Below are 20,148 nucleotides of genomic sequence, written 5' to 3'. Positions count from 1 at the left end.
AGCTATATTTGCATCATGTTTTAGTTGCTATATACATCATCTCTTTTCACTTATCAGCCCTATAGAGTAGCTAGATATTTTCTTCACAGGTGCTATAGCAGAGCTGGGACTTGAATTTTTACAGCATAAGTCCCCCTGTCTGCAATTCGGAGATAGATAGATACAAAAAGTCAAAAGGTTTTGTTGATGATGTTAAGTTCAAAATTCATTTGGTGGCCAAATATGACCTGAACTGATATGAGGTTCTCTGTAGTCTTGTTTAATCCCTCTTAGAGTATTTCTCTTCTCATAGAGAAATTTAGAGAAATGATTTGATTATGGTGGTATTTCACAGACCCCACTGAGGATTTTATATAATATGAGCTGCCTGAAATCTGAAAAACTCTACATTCACATCATCTGGTCACATATCTTTCGGGTAAGGTCTTGTCTACTATACTTGTAAATACAATTTTCATGACAGCCTTGGCAGATAAGAAGAGCTGGTATTACTCTGTCAGTGTTATGCCTGTTTATACTGAGTCAAATAACAACTACTTTTTAAGCACAGTCCCATTGCTAGTAGAAAAGAATGCAAGACTCCTGTATTACCTTAAAGTAGTGAAATTTCTACATGTTAACCACTTAGCATTTAGAGTTTTCCAGTTCCATGATACACTTCCATAAAATTTATATTTAAAAAGTTAATGCAAAAACAAGTGTACACATCACAAAAGCACATCTCAGGGAATGTTCACAAAATTGCTGTAAGTGGCTTTTTAAGTATGTCTGAGTCAGTATCCAAGTAAGATCTATACATTTCATTTAAATAGCTAGATTGAGATATAGATAACTCACAGACTATGCAGTTCACCCATTTAAAGTATACAGGTCAGCAGTTTTTAGTATATTCAGAGTTGCACACCATCACCACAGTCAATTTTAGAACATTTTCATCACCCCACAACTCAACCCATTGCCAGTCACTCCCCATTACTCCCAGTCTGCCCCACCCCACACGCAACCACTAATATGGCTGTCTCTATAAATTTGCCTAGTCTGCATATTGCATAAAAATAGAATCATATAATATGTGGGCTTTGTGACTGGTTTCTTTTCACTTAGCATTCATTCTGCAGCATGTATCAGTACTTCATTTCTTTCTATTATTTTCATTTCACCTGTTTATATACCTAGGAGCAGAACTACTGAGTCACTTGGTAACTCTATGGTTAACTTTTTGAAGAATCACAGAACTGTTTTACAAATCAGCTTCACCATTTTACATTATTTACATTATGTGGGATATAAATTGTTCCACAGTCGGATCCATTAAATTTTGGTCCCTTTGCAGGGTTAGTTTTTGAGGCCAGTGTTTGAGGTTCCTGGGAGGACTCTTTAGCTGTCTCTTTTCCTGGTTCTTTTTGGTAAATTAGCTGGCATATGGATTAGCTTGTTGCTCTCATGGAGCTACTAGCTTCCCCTTAATTGCTTACCACCAAAGTCTCCATTGTTTTCAAGAATACCTTAGGCTTGAACTTCACTCTATTTCAAATAATGTCAGAACTCTCTATTCTTATGGACTGTCTCGCCCCTGGGCAAAATCTCTCACCCACTGCTCCAAAAAGGGGCGGTAGGGGGGATAAGGCACAGTGGACCCTCTCAGAGTGTCAGAGACACCCCTCTGCTTCACAAACAGTGGAGAAAATAGCCTCTGGTCTTTCTTTGTATCTCCTGATGTGGAACCTCTGCCCTAACCAGCTGGGGCAAGGACAGCCAGGTGACCAGTGTTCTCAGCCTGGGGAGTGGGGCTGACATAAGTTAATCATTTTGCCACCTTCAGACACTGACATGGTACCTGCAAGTTTATTTTTTGCAGTTATGTATGAAAGGTTTCATACTTTCATATCAAATTACTTAAATTTGGAGCTTTTTAAAATGATTATTCCATAATCTGAATCATTGCTTTATAAGTGTGGGTTTTTCTAAGGAGTTGATCTCTCACACTAAAACATGACAACGTTGTTATTATTCTAATTTTTTCTCCAATACTAAAAATATAAAAATTTTTCCAAAGACAACTATACAGATAAAAGGGTAATAGTCACTCTCTTCCTTCAAATCTGAACTTATGTCCAGCAGATCTGTACTGCTATCCCTCAGTTTCTTTCCCACAGAAAACTGGTCCCATCATAGTAAGCAAACCCATAAAGATTATTCACCTTTTAGCCTCCCTTGTTTATCTGATTTACCTGTCAAGGCACAGACTCACTACTTGCTCTCACAAGTGCAGCCTGTACTTCTGGACGCAGACAATCTCAGCCTTACTGCAGGTGGACCACATGTTAACCACCTACCATGTCTGCGTATCCATGTCAGATATTTACCCCAGTTTGACAAATGAGGAAAACGGGATCCGTAGAGAGCAAGTAATTGGTATCTAAGTCACTGGGTTCTCAAGAAGTGGGGCTAAGACAGGAGCCCCTCCCTCTCCCATCAAATACCAAGTCCTGTGCTCTTTATAGAATAGCACATTGTCTTCCAGACACTTAAAACAACTAGTTAGCATTACGAAGGCATCTATAACTGGGGAGGAATTGTGATTAAAAAGAAAAAAATTTTTTTTTGTTTTTTGTTTGTTTGTTTGTTTGTTTGCGTTATGCGGGCCTCTCACTGTTGTGGCCTCTCCCATTGCGGAGCACGGGCTCCGGATGCGCAGGCTCAGCGGCCCAGCCGCTCCGCGGCATGTGGGATCTTCCCGGACCGGGGCACGAACCCGTGTCCCCTGCATCGGCAGGCGGACTCTCAACCACTGCGCCACCAGGGAAGCCCTAAAAAGAAAAAATTTTTTAAAAATGAACAGCCCAGGTTTAGAGCTGGTCTCAGCTGCAGACAAGAGCTAGCTAGCTCTGTGACCTGGCTAAAGTCCTATAATCTGCCTGAGCTTCAGCCCCCTCGTCTGTAAAATGAAGTGCTCCCTCCCTATGTTAATGGTTTTTGACTGTCTGACTAGTACTGTTATGTTCCAAAATAGGAAAAGTGCATGAAATTTGGATATTGTATGAGATTGTGCACTTGATTATATGCAGAATTTTAATGAAAAATCTAGACTAATTAAATGGCTGCATATTAATTAATTAGAATAGGCTCATTGTTAATGTGCTGAAGCAACTCCTCTTTGGTTTTTTTCCCTTATCACAGACTAGCACTTAGTATAGAAATTATAGACTATGTTGTAATGTGTATAATGTGTCTTAAATAATTTCAGGTCTGTGTACTATGACTATAATGGAGCCTTTAAAAGAAATCTATTAGGTTAAACATAACCATTTGGTTAAAGTTGTTTAAGTCTTGTAAATGGCACTGATGTTCCTGTGAGGCTGCTTTATCTGAACTACTGGAAATTGTGCTTTCCTCTGTCAGCTTCTTGTGTGCTTCTTGATAGCCGTGAAAATGGCAAAATTATCTTACAACATCAAAGTGAAGGTTCTGTATCACCACACAATCCTAAATGAAATGATAGGGCCCCAGGAAGGATATATGATCCCAGGAAGATTATTTATCATTGAGATTAAAGAGAAATAGAAATGGAAGTAACTGGGACTTGATAGTATACCATGCAGGGGGGAATGTGAGTGGAATACAAGCCACCAGAGAGATGCAGATGCAATGATTACATTGTTCAAATTACTTTTGTTTTTCTAAAAGCATGAGCAAAACCACAATCTGAGTTACAGTTCATCTAAGCTGCATAATTAGACAGAATGATCTCTTCTAGCTCCGATACTCTGACCACAAAACCAAGATGCCAGACTGGTGTATTACAGCCCCCACTCCCACCTCATGCCCCAAAACACCAAGGATCTGGTCTTGCAAGTACTAATTTGTGGTACCTGTATGTAAACATGTAAAGATACATCTATCTTAGTTTCCCATCTTCAGGCATGACATAGCTCTGGCTTGGAAACTCCTTTGGAGATCAGAGCACTTAGTTCACAAAAGAAAAAACCAAACATGAAAGCACGCACACCAGTTCCTCCCATTGTTGTGTTGAGTTCTGATAATCCTTGTTGTTCAATGGTTGCCTATTTTAACGGAAGGATGAATATAAGTGCTCTGAAAACAAGCACTTTAAATGCAAATATTGATGTTATATTCTAGACCACATAGAAAGGCAAATTTAAACTTCTTGTTCCCTCAGAAATGCTTGTCTGCAGTTGTAAAATTTGAGTCCCTTAGCCCAGCTTTATTTGGTGAGCAGTGTTTCATACCAGAAAGACCACTGGTCTAGGAGCCAGAAGACCACTAATTCCAGCTCTGCCTCTTGCTAGGTTTGTGCTTGTATTAAGTTTATTTGAGGCCTTAATTTATTTTATCTCTAAAATAATAGGGCTATGTTTCCTTAGATGGTCCTCCAAAGCCCATTCTTGACTCTCAAATTGTGATTTTCCAAAATGCCCAGAATTCTATTAGCCCTACTCAAAAAATATATGTGGGGCTTTGCTACTTCACAACTTCCACTGGTGCTGGAGAGAAGAGGAAACAATAACAAGATTTCATTTCCAGCGACTTCCCTGGTGGTGCAGTGGTTAAGAATTCGCCTGCCAATGCAGGGGACACGGGTTCGAGCCCTGGTCCGGGAAGATCCCACATGCTGCGGAGCAACTAAGCCCGTGTGCCACAACTACTGAGCCTGTGCTCTAGAGCCCGCAAGCCACAGCTACTGAGCCCGTGCACCGCAACTACTGAAGCCCGCACACCTAGAGCCCATGCTCTGCAACAAGAGAAGCCACCACAATGAGAAGCCCGCCCACTGCAACGAAGAGTAGACCCCACTCGCCACAACTAGAGAAAGCCTGCGCCCAGCAGTGAAGACCCAATGCTGCTAAAAATAAATCATTATAAAGAAAAAAAAGATTTCATCTCTGAATAAGAGATCTGCACCTACTTATTCTCGAGATGCCCTTGGTCTAAATCTGCAGACTTTACCCAAGAGAACAGATTAGAAACAGAGCTCCTCATCAGCACCTTCCCCAGAAAATACAAACAAAAGCCAAAAAAAAAAAAAAATGGAATGAAAGAACAAGCAGGCTGTGTGACACACAAGAGGCACTCACATTTGTTGAATGAAACCATAAAGAAGGTAAGAGGAAATAGGTTTACACTTACAGGTTTTTACTTAAATTCAGTCAAGGTGAAATAAAGAGCCAAAGATGCCCTATTTAATCAAATCTGTTTCCCAGGCTCAAAGTACTCCCAGAAACCACTGAGGAGTTAGATATTCTGCAACATGTGCAGCACAGCCCATGGATTTTAGTCAGGAGGTAGAGTAGCATAAGAACATTGAATGTCCCAGTCTTAGGATATAGCGCTTCACAGGATATTTGAGGCATTCTCCACTTCCCACGTCCCTCAGCACCAGGATAGGACGAGGTCGGCTTTCTGTTCCACACTGACTTCACAAGGATGCTGTTTCATCCTTGTGTAGGAGTACATCTTTGAGTTTCTTATTCCCACCCTCATGGTTTTTATCCCATTTTTTTCTGGTCTGCTTGGGACCTGGTCCAGCAATCATCCCCTCCACCTCGTCTATCTTTAATTTTCACTTTCCCCTTTCTGCTTGACGTAGGAACATGCTGACACTTGGTATTGTCAACTCTTAAAATCACACAGCTTATGCTTTGCGTTGTATTATGAATCTCAATGTTGGCATTATCTTTCTTTCACCCCACTTGGCATTTTTGCATTTACCTCCTTTTGTTGTTAAATCACATGTATCTCTATAAGCTACTTTAAATCCTTCTGGAAACAGGCCTGAATCTAAGGGCATGCAAATATTCATATTCATATGATCTAACAGGTATCATAGCCAGCGTTTCATCCTGTATCTAGCAAAGTCAGTTCCAAATGAAAGTGAGAACTCAATGAGCAAATGAATGTCTTAGGTAACATGCAATTAGAACAACAAATAAAAGTGAGATTTTTGTTTTAAGACTGTCCCTAGTTCTACAAAAAGCGTTGTGGGTTCCAAGATCTCAATTAATCTGATCTCTGGTAACCTGATCTTTCTAGTGACCAATTCTGAAACAACCACCTTTCTCAGGCAGACGGGAAGGTAGTGTATGTGTGGCTGCAAACCAGTCTCAACAAGCAAAGGACAGTGAGTGTAACCTGGATCTCGGACTACCCTAGTCTCTCTGAGGCTTCAGTCATCTCACAACCTCATGAGGTTATTAAGAACATTAAATACAATTATGTATGATAAAGCCCTTCATAGAAATATAAATTTTTGTATAAAAGTTAAGCAAACTAGTTGGTAAATTTAGCCACCCTACCTAAAATGTATCCCCTTGAACAGCAAAAGGATTTCAATTTCACTTGGAGGATGAATTACAGCAAGAATAAATCTAACATGAGGTTAACATTTGACATGTATATTGCCACACGTATCTGTTTTTCAAATCTATTCCTTCAAGAAAGAAAAAGTGCAAACTATAAGCTCTAGAATGAAAAGAAATGATTATCAGTAACAGAAACCAGCCCTCTGATTACTGAACTACATGTAGTACAGAGTAAGGTAGAATTTTGAGATGAATCCAATTTATGTCATGGAGGTATAGCTCAACTGTCAGCATATCCCCAGTTCACTGAGTAACCATCCCATTCATTATAAAACATATTCAAGATGCAAAGCAGAATCACAGCAGGCTTATAGGACTTCAGTGCATTATGACTTACTGAAAAGCTTATTGTCTACAGTGCCACTTATGTGGTACTCCTACAAGAAATCGTTTAACCTAAATCCAATCATGAGAAAACAGGCAAGTCCACATTGAGAGAGATTCTGCAGAACAACTGAACCCAGGACTCAAAAATAGCAGCCTTTTAAAGAAAATAAGCTAGGGAACTACTACAGATTAAAGGAGACTAAAAGAGACATAAATAAATGCAATGTGTGCTCCTTGGTTGAATCCTGAATTGGAAAAAAGACTATAAAGGACATTTTTGGGACACCCGGGGAAATTTGAATATACACAAATTTTAGATATAGGATTATATCAGTGTTACATCTCCTGAAAGTGGTAAGTGAATTGTAGTCATGTAGCCATGCCCTTGTTCTTGGGAAATAGATGATGAAATATTTAGGCGTGAAGTGTGATGTAAAACATTTAAAATTCACAGATAATATTAAGCAGTTCAGGAGGAAAAAAAAAGTGTGTATGTGATAGGTAGATAGAGGCAAATCTAGGTAAAGAATATATGTATACTCGATGTACTCTTCTTGCCAAGTTTCCATAGGTTGAAAGATTTCAAAATGAAAATACAAAAAAATCAAAAAATTATATAAAAATTCTACTTCTGCTATTTCTATGTTGCAGGACCAAATCTTTGCAACCCTGTCCGGCTATCTTTAGCTTGTCTCCAGAACTGCTCAGATTCTTCATTTGCTAAGTCTCCTTATGAGTTCATTCTTTCCTCCTGGAGTTTTACTACCCTCAACTTTCCCACCATTTCCTCTTAAGCAATTTATCTAGCATCGGCTGTGATAACACCACTCTTTGCTTATTCACCTTACTCTCTGCTCCTTTGGCCTCCTTTGCATTTATCTTGCTGTCCTCTTCTATTGCCTTAGGACCAGTTGTCATCCTCCAAGTTGAGTTTTGAGATCTTTACCATTTCCATTTTTCCTGCATTAAGGGCACTAAGCACTCCTGCTCAAATTGTTCTCCTTATGAGACTTAATCTGTCCTGCATTTCTGCCCTATCTTCAGTCCCATAACTTCTTTGGAACTCCTGCTGCTAACTGAATATGCCTAAGTCCATTCCACTCTATCCCTCTGATGTATCCAAACTGTGTAACACTCCTCTCGTCCCCTCAATTCATAACCTTGATAGAAAATATCCTATTGACTATATAAGCCAACCTAAAGGAAATATTGAACACTACAAAATATATTGATATGTTCACATCACTTAAATAAAGGAGCATGGGGATATGATTGGCTGTTGAAACTAAACTACCCAGGGAGCACATCTTTATTGGTATGTCCAATAATTGGGAATATCTTGAACCAAGGACAATAAATTGCTATTTGACATTTTGCCTTTGTCCTCTAACACTTCCAACTTTTAATGGGAAATTCAGCCACCCTGAATATCCCTGCATCTTTTGAAAGGTCTCTTATCAGGAGTAAGCTGTATGCCCATCACTATAGACCTGTATTTCCCATTCAAGATGTTATAGAATCTTCCCCCAAGTAGCTCTTTGAGGGCAAAGAAAGTGTAGCTCAACCCTCAGTTCAGTCACAGTGGCTCTGCTGTCTCCGTCTGTCCCTATACCTTCAATGCCTCCATCCTATTCCCACCAAAAACTTAAAAAATAAGGATGTTTTTTACTGTCCATGGCTTTGTGTTTAATAAACAATTTGCAGTGACAGGTAAAAAATCACTTAAACTTCCATGAACATGTTTCCTCATCAGTGAGGCAGGAGGAGGCTGTCATCTCTGAGGTACCTTCTAGCCCTGAGACTCCCTGATTGCAAGAGTGCTACACAATATCTTTTGCAATTAAGATGGTAATGCTTTGATAGCAATAATTCATTGCTGAATATACCAATGGACTAATAGTGTGCAGAATTCTCTATACAATTAAAAGGAGTCATGAGTCAACAAATACACCTCCATACAAGCCAGAGAGACATCGATCCTGGTCCTGCCCTCCCAGGGCTCTAGTCCAGATGTGTGTGTATGTGTGTGTTGGCAGAGTTGGGAGGGGCAGGATGCAGAATGGCAGAGGGAGAATCAACCATAAAGCATCTTATCACATAGATAATTCCACCTCTCTTAGGGACCCCAGAGATGTAATAATAACAGGAATGCCCAACACTTATTTAGGGCTCACCATGCTCCATTTAATCCACACCTTAGGATGTAGTTACATGTTAAAATGCAGTCTTATTATCTCTAATTGTCAGAGTAGGACACTAAAATCCAGGAAGGTGAGGTGAATTGCCCAAGGTCACAGCACTAGTTAAGTGGCAGAGTGGATATTCAAGCCCACTTGGCTCTAGGACCTGCTCCCTTAGCCACTCCAGTTCCCAAAGGCAGCGAGCAGTTTCCTCACCATAACCCCAGGGCCTTCTGCAAATTTAGCACCCCCAGTCTGGAGTGTCTTCCCTCCCATGAGTCTGGGTTGGAGCTGAGGTCTCTGCCCCTCCTCACTGACTGTGTGGCAGTCTAGTGATCCCCACTTCTACCCCCATCCCCATCCACTGGAGGCTCTTCGATCTCCTCACCATAGCCTCAGCTGATTGGCAAACCCTGGCATCAATCGTCCTAATGTTGCTCAGCTGGGTGAATGCCTGGACCCTGCCCCTGTAGAAAGTGGCCACCTGCCTCCGCAACAGGATCATTGCCAACCCGACTGGTGTGAGAGGGGCTGTGGATGTCCTGTGTGGTCCAGAGCAGGAGTCAGAGACAGTACAAGGCTGCCCACCTCCCTCTGCATCACCATCTTCCTTGTAGCTCTGCTGAACCTGCTTGTCTACATTACTGGGGCCGGGTATAACACCTCTGTAGAAGACAAGGAGCCCACGGTCCTCCTGGCACTCAGCTCTGGGATTATCTTTTTCTTCCCAGTCCTGACTCTAATCTGCATCTGCTGGACAGCCCGCAGCATCATCCCCAACACTGACAAGCACCTAGGATGGGCTGCCTCAGCCTCTGGCTGAATAAAGGGAGGCTGATGTGCTCTAAGTGCAGCTCTGAGGGATCCAGGGCTCCAGCCCTTACATGGTACTTTGCTCTGCCTCTGCCTCACCTGGTACCTCTTTGGGAGCCTCTGAGTATCCCCACTAAGAATTATCTCTGAGGAGAATGGGAGAGTGAAGGCTCTTTTAACAATGGAGACTTCCCCTCTTAAACTGGAGTCATCGAAGTGATGCCTGCCAGCTTTGGGGTTGGTTTTATATTTATTTTCTTGCTTTTTGGTGGGTTTTGTTTTTTCTGTTTTTTTTTTTTTTTAATCCATTGAATGATTGAACCAAGAAAATGACTCGGACTCCTACCCTGGACTCTGTTGCTGGTGTTCTCACCTTTGGATGATGGAGTCAGAAATGATGCTTTGAAGCTTCTGGATCATCATCCCTCCTCCAAGGCCTGGAAATGGAGCTCCTGGTCACATCCCCACCTTGGAGGTAAAGCTGGAGATGTGGACCTACCATAAAAGGCTGCTTTCTGTCCTGGCTCTTCCTGACAAAACAGTCTCTCTCTGAGTGGACCTGCTGCTGTCGGGGGAGGAGCCTCCCTGGACCTGAAGGGACACACACCCGCTTTCCTCTCAACCTCTGGAACACCCCACCCCCACTTAGGATAACTCCTAGAACTTCAGCAGATAAGTTACCAAGGAAGCCTCACCTCCAAGACTTCTGACCTCTGGTTCCTGTGTCCCCTTCAATCTGTCACAATGTGCCCTCTGGGACTGGGGACTTCCGGCCCTCCCCAAGTCCCGGCTATGCTTCAGTCCCTCTACCCTTTCACTTCTTACTCACTGTAAGTTTCTGCTTATGCCCTGTCCCGTACTCATAAGTTTTTCCCTAAACAAAATGAGTAACTGTATATATGTGTGTGTGTGTGTGTGTGTGTGTGTGTATGTGTGTGTGTGTGTGTGTGTGTGTGTGTGTGTGTGTGTGTGTGTGTGTGTGTTTAAAGAGGAAGAATTAGGAGAGGCATCTACAGTTCAAGGGGCATCTTGACCATCAGTGGCCTTGGTTAAAACTTGGCAGATAAGTTTACAATCATGGCAAAACCATTGAAGATTTTTATATTTATCTTTATTAATTTTATCCTAAATATGCACATGAGGTATTCTGGATCATAAGCAGATTTTGTGTTCATTACGTTACAGTAAATAAGAAGCACACTGGCCCCCCTAGGGTACTGCAATGAGAGCCAGGTCAAGTGTCTTACACAAGTAGGTGGATACTCCATAGGTGAGTGATGACAAAAAGTGATTTTTCTCTGCTTATAAGGAGGAAGGGAAGCAGCTGCCCCCTCCCTTCCTGAAATAGTCTCCTTAGAAATATCTCTGAGTCCTTTTTCCTTATGTGAATAAAATAACTCCAGGAGCCAGATAACCCCATGTACCTCAGTTTTTATGACCTAGAGATGTCTCCAAGGTCTGGGCTTCATACCAAAGGAGATAGCACTGCCATTGGTCATCCTGATACCCTGGGGCTTAACCTAGGGACCTAGTTTGTGTTGTAACCATTTGGCTCTTTCAGGGATATGAGAGAAATTGTATTGTCACTTCAGATCAAAGCAAGTACCCCGACAAGTGGATACAGATCTAATTCTCATGGTATGTAAAAAGTGTTGGGAGGTTTGGGGTTTTTACCAGAGCACGAGGAAGTCCAAGGACCTTTTATTTCCCTGTAAACACCCACAGTGTTCTAAAACCAAGGAATGCCTAGAAATTTCTGGTGTCCAGAAAATTGACTTTATTCATTAAGTTTTTGAATATATACTTTGTGAAAAGGTGAGTAAGATGTAGTTCCCGTCCCTAAGTTGCAATGGTGCATGTGGTCAATTTGTTATAGGCCAATGGGACTTGAAACTACTGCTTACACAGTTTCAGAGCAGACCCACCAACATCACAATATAGGCAGGCTTACTGTTAAATAGCAAGAAAAGATTCTAACCAGATGTTTTGCCTCAGATCAACCACATGAAAATTGCTGCCTCACTGTCACTGCACACAGCTGTCCTGAAGATGTGTACTATTAACAGAAACTTACTTATCCAGACCCCTCTGCAGTTCACAAAATGCAACACCCATAGAACTGATCTCCATAAAAATTAGAAGAGTGATTAGTATAGCCCAGAAGTGACTTGCCCAAAGTCATATGATGAATAAACAGAATTCAAATTCTGATTCAGATCTTTGATTACAAAACCTGAATCCTTTTCACTAAGTGAATTCTATATAATTCTATGTAAGCACTCAATATTTATAATATTATAATGTTAATTATTGCAATAGTTGCTGTATATCTCATTCAAGTTCTGAGGACATGAAAATGTTAAAAATTCTTAAACGAGACCAGTTTAAGAAACTGTATAAGAATGCATTGAAGTCATACTTGTTACCATACAGCATAAATCAAATACTGGGAAATGGCAGCAGTAAGTGGGCTAATAGAGTATGTGATAATCTAAGATGACATCACTTTTTTTTTAATCCCTCACCCCGCACCACCGGCAATTTCTGGCAACCACTGATCTTTTTACTGTCTACGTAGTTTTGACTTTTCCAGAATGTCACAGAGTTGGATCACACAGTATATAGCCTTTTCTGACTATCTTTCCACCTAGTAATACACATTTAAGATTCCTCCATGCATTTTCATAGCTTGATAGCTCATTCCTTTTTAGCACTAAATAATATGCTACTAATAATAATATGCTATTATTACTAATTACTAATATTATTACTAATAATAATATGCTAATAATGTCTTGATATACCACAGTTTATTTATCCATTCACCTACTAAAGGCATCTTGGTTGCTTCCAGATTTGGCAATTTTGAATAAAGCTGCTGTAAACATCTGTGCAGGTTTCTGTGTGAGTTTTCAGCTTTTGTGGGTAAATACCAAGGAGTGTGATTGCTGGATTATATTGTAAGAGTATGTTTTAGTTCTGTAAGAAACCACCAAACTGACTTCCAAAGTGTCTGTACCATTTTGCATTCCCACCAGTAAATTCCACATCCTTGTCAACATTTAAAGCTGTCAGTATTCTGGATTTTGGCCATTCTAATAGGAGTGCAGTGATATCTCATTGTTTTTGTTTTTTGCTGTACGCGGGCCTCTCACTGTTGTGGCCTCTCCCGTTGCGGAGCACAGGCTCCGGACGCGCGGGCTCAACGGCCATGGCTCACGGACCCAGCCGCTCCATGGCATGTGGGATCTTCCCGGACCAGGGCACGAACCCGTGTCCCCTGCATCGGCAGGCGGACTCTCAACCACTGCGCCACTAGGGAAGCCCTATCTCATTGTTTTAATCACATTTCCTTGCTGACTTACGGTGTGAAGCATCTTTTCATATGCTTACTTGCCAACTGTAGATCTCCATGAGGTGTCTGTTAAGGTCTTTGGCTCATTTTTCAGTCAAAGTATTTTCTTATTGTTGAGTTTTAAGAGTTCTTTCACATTTTGGTTAACCCTCCTTTATCAGATGTCTTTTATAAATATTCTTTCCCAGCCTGCGGTTGTCTTCTCATTCTCTTAACACTGTCTTTCCCAGAGGAGTTTTTAATTTTAGTGACGTACAATTTATCAATTCTTTCTTTCATAGGTTGTGCCTTTGGTGTTTTTTTTTTTTTTAATTTTATTTTATTTTTCCTGGCCATGCCACATGTGTGGCATGCAGGACCTTAGTTCCCTGACCAGGGATTGAACCCGTGCCCCCTGCAGTGGAAGTGCGGCGTCTTAACCACTGGACTGCCAGGGAAGTCCCATGCCTTTGGTGTTGTATCTAAAAAGTTATTACTATACCCAAGGCCACCTATATTTTCTTCCATATTATCTTTTAGGAGTTTTGTAGTTTTGCACTTTACATTTAGGTCTGTGATCCATTTTTAGTTAATTTTTGTGAAGGGTGTTAGGTCTATGTTTGGATTCAATTTTTTGCATATGGGTATTCAGTTGTCCCAAAATCATTAGTTGAAAAGACTGTCTTTGTGCCATTGTATTGCCTTTGTTCTTTTGTCAAAGATCAGTTGACTATATTTACATAGGTCTATTTCTTGGCTTTCTATTCTGTTCCACTGATCTATTTGTCTGTTGTTTTGCCAGTACACTGTCTTGATTATTGTATCTTTATGTAAGTCTTGAAGTCAGGTAGAGCCTGTCCTCTAACATTGCTCTCCTTCAATGTTGTGTTGGCTATTCTGGGTCTTTTGCATCTCCATACAAACTTTAGAATGTGTATGCCAATATCCACAAAATAACTTACTGGGATTTTGATTGGCATTGCATTGAATCTAATATCAAGTTGGGAAGAATTGACATCATCACAATATTGAGTCTTCCTATCCCTGAACATGGAATATCTCTCCATTTATTTAGTTCTTTGATTTTGTTCATCAGAATTTTGTAGTTTTCTTCATAGGGATCTTGCACATATTTTGTTACATTATACCCAAGTATTTCATTTTTCGATACTAATATAAATGGTATTATGTACATTTGAAACTTAATTTCAAATTTCACTTGTTCATTGATAGTATATAGGAAAATGACTGACTTTTGTATATTAACCTTGGATCCTGCAACCTTGATATAATAACTTATTAGTTCCAAGAGTTTTTTGTTCATACTCTCAGATTTGCTACATAGATGATTATGTCATCTGTGAACACAGTTTTATTTCTTCCTTCCCAATGTGTATATCTTTTATTTCTTTTTCTTATCTTGTTGTATCCACTAGAACTTCCAGTATGATGCTGAAAAGGAGTGATGAGAAGGGACAGCCTTACCTTGTGTCTGATCTTAGTGGGAAAGCATCAAGTTTCTCACCATGAAGTATGATGTTAGCTGTAGTTTTGTTGTTGTATTTGTTTGGTAGATATTCTTTATCAAGTTGGGGAATGTCTCCCTATTCATAGTTTACTGAGTGTTTTTATCATGAATGAATATTGGATTTTATCATGAATGAGTATAGTTTTCCATCTATTGTTATGATCACTAGATTGTTCTCTTTTAGCCTCTTGATGTGATGGATTATATTAGTTGATTTTCAAATGTTGAACCAGTCTTGCATACCTGGGACAAATTCCACTTGGTGGTGGTATATAATATTTTTTATATAGTTGGGCCTCTGTATCCATGGGTTCCATATCTATGGATTCAAACAACCATGGGATCAAAAATATTTGAAAAAAATTTCCAGATAGTTCCAAAAAGCAAAACTTGAATTTTCTGTGCACCAGCAACTATTTACTTAGAATTTGCATTGTATTTACGACTATTTACACGGTATTTACATTGTATTAGGTATTATAAGTAATCTAGAGATGATTTAAAGTATACAAAAAGATACACATAGGTTATATGCACATGTTACAGAATTTTTTATAAGGGACTTGAGCATCTACAGATTTTGGTACCTGCAGTGGGTCCTGAAACCAATCCCTGGTGCATACTGTGGCAAAACTGTACGTTATTGAATTTGACTTGCTTTTATTTATTTTTTTTTTTTGAGGATTTGTACATCCATGTTCATGACAGACGTTATTCTGTAGCTTTCTTTTCCTGTAATGTTTTTGTCTGATTTGGTATTGGGGTGATCCTGACCTCACAGAATGAGTTAGGAAGTATTCCCTCTGTTTCTCTCCTCTGAAAGAGATTGTAAAGAACTGGTATAATTTCTTCCTTAAATATTTGGTAGAATTCACCAGTTAACTCATTTGAGCTTGGTGCTTTCTATTTTGGAAGGTTGTTAATTACTGATTCACTTTCTTTAACAGATATAGATCTATTCAGATTGTGTATTTCTTCTTGCGTGAATTTTAGCAGAATGTGTCTTTCAAAGAATTGGTCCCAGGGCTTCCCTGGTGGCGCAGTAGTTAAGAATCCACCTGCAAATGCAGGGGACACGGGTTTGAGCCCTGGTCTGGGAAGATCCCACATGCCGTGGAGCAACTAAGCCCATGCGCCACAACTACTGAGCCTGCGCTCTAGAGCCCATGAGCCACAACTACTGAGCCCACGTGCCACAACTACTGAAGCCCGTGAACCTAGGGCCCATGCTCCTCAACAAGAGAAGCCACCACAATGAGAAGCCTGTGCACCACAATGAAGAGTAGCCCCCACTTGCCGCAACTAGAGAAAGCTCGCACGCAGCAACAAACACCCAACGCAGCCAAAGATTACATAAATAAATTTATTTATTTAAAAAAATAAGAATTGGTCCCTTTCATCTGGGTTATCAAATTTATGGGCATAGAGTTATCCACAGAATTTCTTGATTGTCCTTTTAATGTCCATGGGATGTTTAGTGATGTCCTCTCTTTCATTTCTGTTATTAGTAATTTGTGTGCTCTTTTTTTTCTTAGCCTGGCTAGACGCATATCAATTTTATTCATATTTTCAAAGAAACAGCTTTTGGTTTTACTGATTTTCTCTATCGATGTCCTGTTTTCAATTTCATTTATTTTTGCTCTAATTTTTTTTACTTCTATTGAGATATAATTGACATACACAGCACTGTATAAGTTTAAGGTGTACTGCATAATGATTCGACTTACACACATCATGAAACGATTATCACAATAAGTTCAGTAAACATCCATCATCTCATATAGATACAAAACTAAAGAAATCAAAGAAAAGTTTTTTCCTTGAGATGGGTACTCTTAGGATTTACTCTCAAACAACTTTCATATGTAACATACAGCAGTGTTATTTATTATGTTGTACATTACATCCCTTGTACTTATTTATCTTACAACTAGAAGTTTGTGCCTTTTGAACACCTTCGTCTAATTCTCCCTCCCACCCTCCCATAACCACAAATCTGATCTCCCTTCCTATGAGTTTGTAATTTTTTAAATTTTATTGGAGTATAGTTGCTTCATTTTTGAATAATAACTAAACGATAACACTATGTTAGTTCCTGGTATACAGTATAGTGATTCAGTATTGTTATACATTTCAAAATGATCACCACAATAAGTCTAGTTACCATCTGTCATCATACAGAGATATAATTATTGACTATATTCCCCACACAGTACATTTCATACCTATGACTCATTTATTTTGTAACTGGAAGTTTGTGCCTCTTAATCTCCCTCACCTATTTCTCTCATTTCCCCACTCCCTTCCCCTCTGGCAACGACCTGCTTGTTCTCTGTACCTATGACTCTTTGTTTTTTCATTTTTGGTTGTTTTATTTTTTAGATTCCACATATAAGTGAAATCATACAGTATTTGTCTTTGTCCGACTTATTTCTCTGAGTATATGATACACTTTGGGGTCCATCTGTTTTGTTGCAAATGTTAAGATTTCATTCTATTTTATGGCTAAGTAATATTCCATTACTATATATATATATATATACATATATGTGTGTATATATATATATATATATATATATATATAGTTGCTTCCATATCTTGGCTATTGTAAATAATGCTGCAATGAATAGAGGAGTGCATGTATCTTTTTAAATTAGTGTTTTTGTTTTCTTCAGATAAATACCCAGGAAAGGAATTGCTGGATCATATGGTAGTTCTATTTTTAATATTTTGAGAAATGTCCCTACTGTTTTCCATAGTGGCTGCTTTTAATTTCACCAATTTCTGCTCTCATTTTTATGATTTCTTTTCTTCTTCTTACTTTGGATTTAATTCACTTTTCTTTTTCTAGTTTCCTCAGGTGGAAACTTAGATTATTGATTGTAGAAATTTCTTTTCTAATGTATGCATTCAATGCTATAAAATTTCCTCTAAACACTGCTTTCGCTGTACCCCACATATTTTGATAAATTGTGTTTTAATTTTCATTCAGTTGAAAGTATTTTTTAAATTCTCTTGAGATATCTTCTTTGACTAATATGTTATTTAGAAGTGTGTTGCTTAATCACAGCATATTTTGGAACCTTTCAATTATCTTCCTTGTCTTGATTTCTAGTTAATCCCATCACAGTCAAAGAGCAGACATTTCAATATTTCTATTCTCTTAAATTTGTTAAGGTGTGTTTTATTCCAGAATGTGGTCTTGGTGAATGCTCATCTTGGTGAATGTTCCATGTGAGCTTGAGAAGAATATATATTTTACTGTTGTTGGATGAAGTGATCTGTTATTATATCCAGTCGATTGATGGTGTTGTTGAGTTCAGCTATGTCCTTACTGATTTTTCCCCTGCTGGATCTGTCCATTCTGATAGAGGGGCACTGAAGTCTCCAATTATGATAGTGGATTCATCTATTTCTCTTTGTAACTCCATTAGCTTTTGCCTTACATGTTTTAATGCTATATCACTTTTTTTAGCAAAGGTATTTTGTAAATTTTATAAAATTATATTAATATTTTAATGCAAATGCTTAACACTTAAAATTATCAAAGCTCAATTTAAATACAAAATTTTATTTAATAAAGATGATTAGCTCCAAGAATTATACAGCATTTCATTTCTGCTACATAATGCCAACCCTATGCAATACAATAAGAACTGTATCATTCACTGTTCATTTTTTCCACTGCTCTTCTGAATCCTAAAGGGCAGAGGGGGAGGTAATCAAACAGACACAAAACAAAATACAATCCAAATAAACTGAGCAGAGTGATTCCTGGTAGTTATAAGTACATTTTGACTAAGCTCTCTAACCAAGTAGCTAGGGGATAAATGCAGGTATTGCTCCCAGGTTGATAAGAGGCTTTGTTGCCACAACTTAGTAAAAGCTTTGTACTAAGTACTTACTGTACTTAGTAAAAAGCTTTGTCACAGTTTAAGGATGCATGTTCTTTAGATAGTTATTACACATACACAGTGTCTGTAAATACTAGAAATATAAGTTAGACAGGGTCTATGTATTCCTCAAAAGTTGGGTACAGTTTTAAAAAAGGTGAAGTAACATGAGTTTCAAAGTCCACAGGAATCCTGCCTGAAGAGTTTGAACCGCTGCCAATAATTCATCTTCACTGTTCGAGATTCTTAACTCTGGGACCCTTAGGGTTTGTCCAAACTGGATTTTCTGGCTTTCAGTATAGCAAGTGCATCTTTCACTGTGTGATAAATAACATTCTTCACCTGTAATTTATCTTCATGATTAGCATGTGTTTGTGACAGATACCAGAATTCCTGAGTAAGCCAGGAACATTGTTTACCATGCTCTGGAGAAACAAAATCTTCAGTCACTTTGAAACGGCTATATAAGTTATGAACTTTATATGGAATTCCAGATGGGATAAATGCCACATCTCTGGGAAACTGTATTAATAGCCCAGCCTTGGACTCCATACTCTTTTTTTTTTTTTTTTTTTTTTTTGCGGTACGCGGGCCTCTCACTGTTGTGGCCTCTCCCGTCGCGGAGCACAGGCTCCGGACGCGCAGTCTCAGCGGCCATGGCTCACGGGCCCAGCCGCTCTGCGGCATGTGGGATCTTCGCGGACCGGGGCACGAACCCGTGTCCCCTGCATCCGCAGGCGGACTCTCAACCACTGCGCCACCAGGGAAGCCCAAACTCCATACTCTTGATGAAGATGCTTTCTTAGTGATCAGTCTAAATACCAGCTCTGATCACTGATAGGACCATGGCTGCAGGGTTTTCTTGAATTTGCTCTTCTGTTGCCTTTTTAGGAATCCACATTATCTTCTTTGTGTCTTCATTAGCATATATTTGCCAGAAGGCTTCTGGCTTCTCTTTTCTTCCAATAAATTGCTTTACTGTGAGTTCATGAGAATATCCATCTTGCACAATTTTAAGGACTTCTTGGTCACACTCTCCTTTGGGATTTCCTACATAGACCAGGACATTAGCTCCTTTGGGATTTCCTACATAGACCAGGACATTAGCTGCATCTGATACGTCTCAGTAAAGACATTGCTCCACACTTTTGATCTTCTGGAGTAATTAATCCATAATTAATCTTGGGACCCCAGTCTGGCCAAATAAAGTAGTCTGGCAGCCTAGAGACAAAATTCAATTTATCATCTCACCCTGTGTACTCAAGCAGTGGGTGCTGGCCATCAGATCAGCAAACCCGGAGCGCATCATATCTCTAAAATCTCCCCCTGATAGCCAGTCCTTAAGTATCAGCATTGTTAATTCGTTTTCATTTTCCAGGAGATTTGGAACATCTTCAAATCCATTCCAGAAGTATCCTACTATGGCTTCTGTGATTATTTCACTGGTCCTTGGTATAGACTGAATGTTTGTGTCCTCCCAAAATTTGTATGTTGAAACCTAATCCCCAGTTGTGATGGTATTTGGAAGTGGGGACTTAGGTTTGAAGGCAGAACCCTTATGAATGGGATTAGTGCCCTTATAGAAGAGACCCCAGAGAGCTCCATTACTCCCTTCCATCACATGAGGACACAATGAACACAGCCATCCATTCCAGTGGAAAGTGCTACAAAGTCATGTGCCAAAAGGTGTAGC

This window comes from Pseudorca crassidens, chromosome 6, assembly GCF_039906515.1.
Source record: "Pseudorca crassidens isolate mPseCra1 chromosome 6, mPseCra1.hap1, whole genome shotgun sequence".
Taxonomy (NCBI): domain Eukaryota; kingdom Metazoa; phylum Chordata; class Mammalia; order Artiodactyla; family Delphinidae; genus Pseudorca; species Pseudorca crassidens.
Note: the sequence above shows the minus strand (reverse complement) of the source record.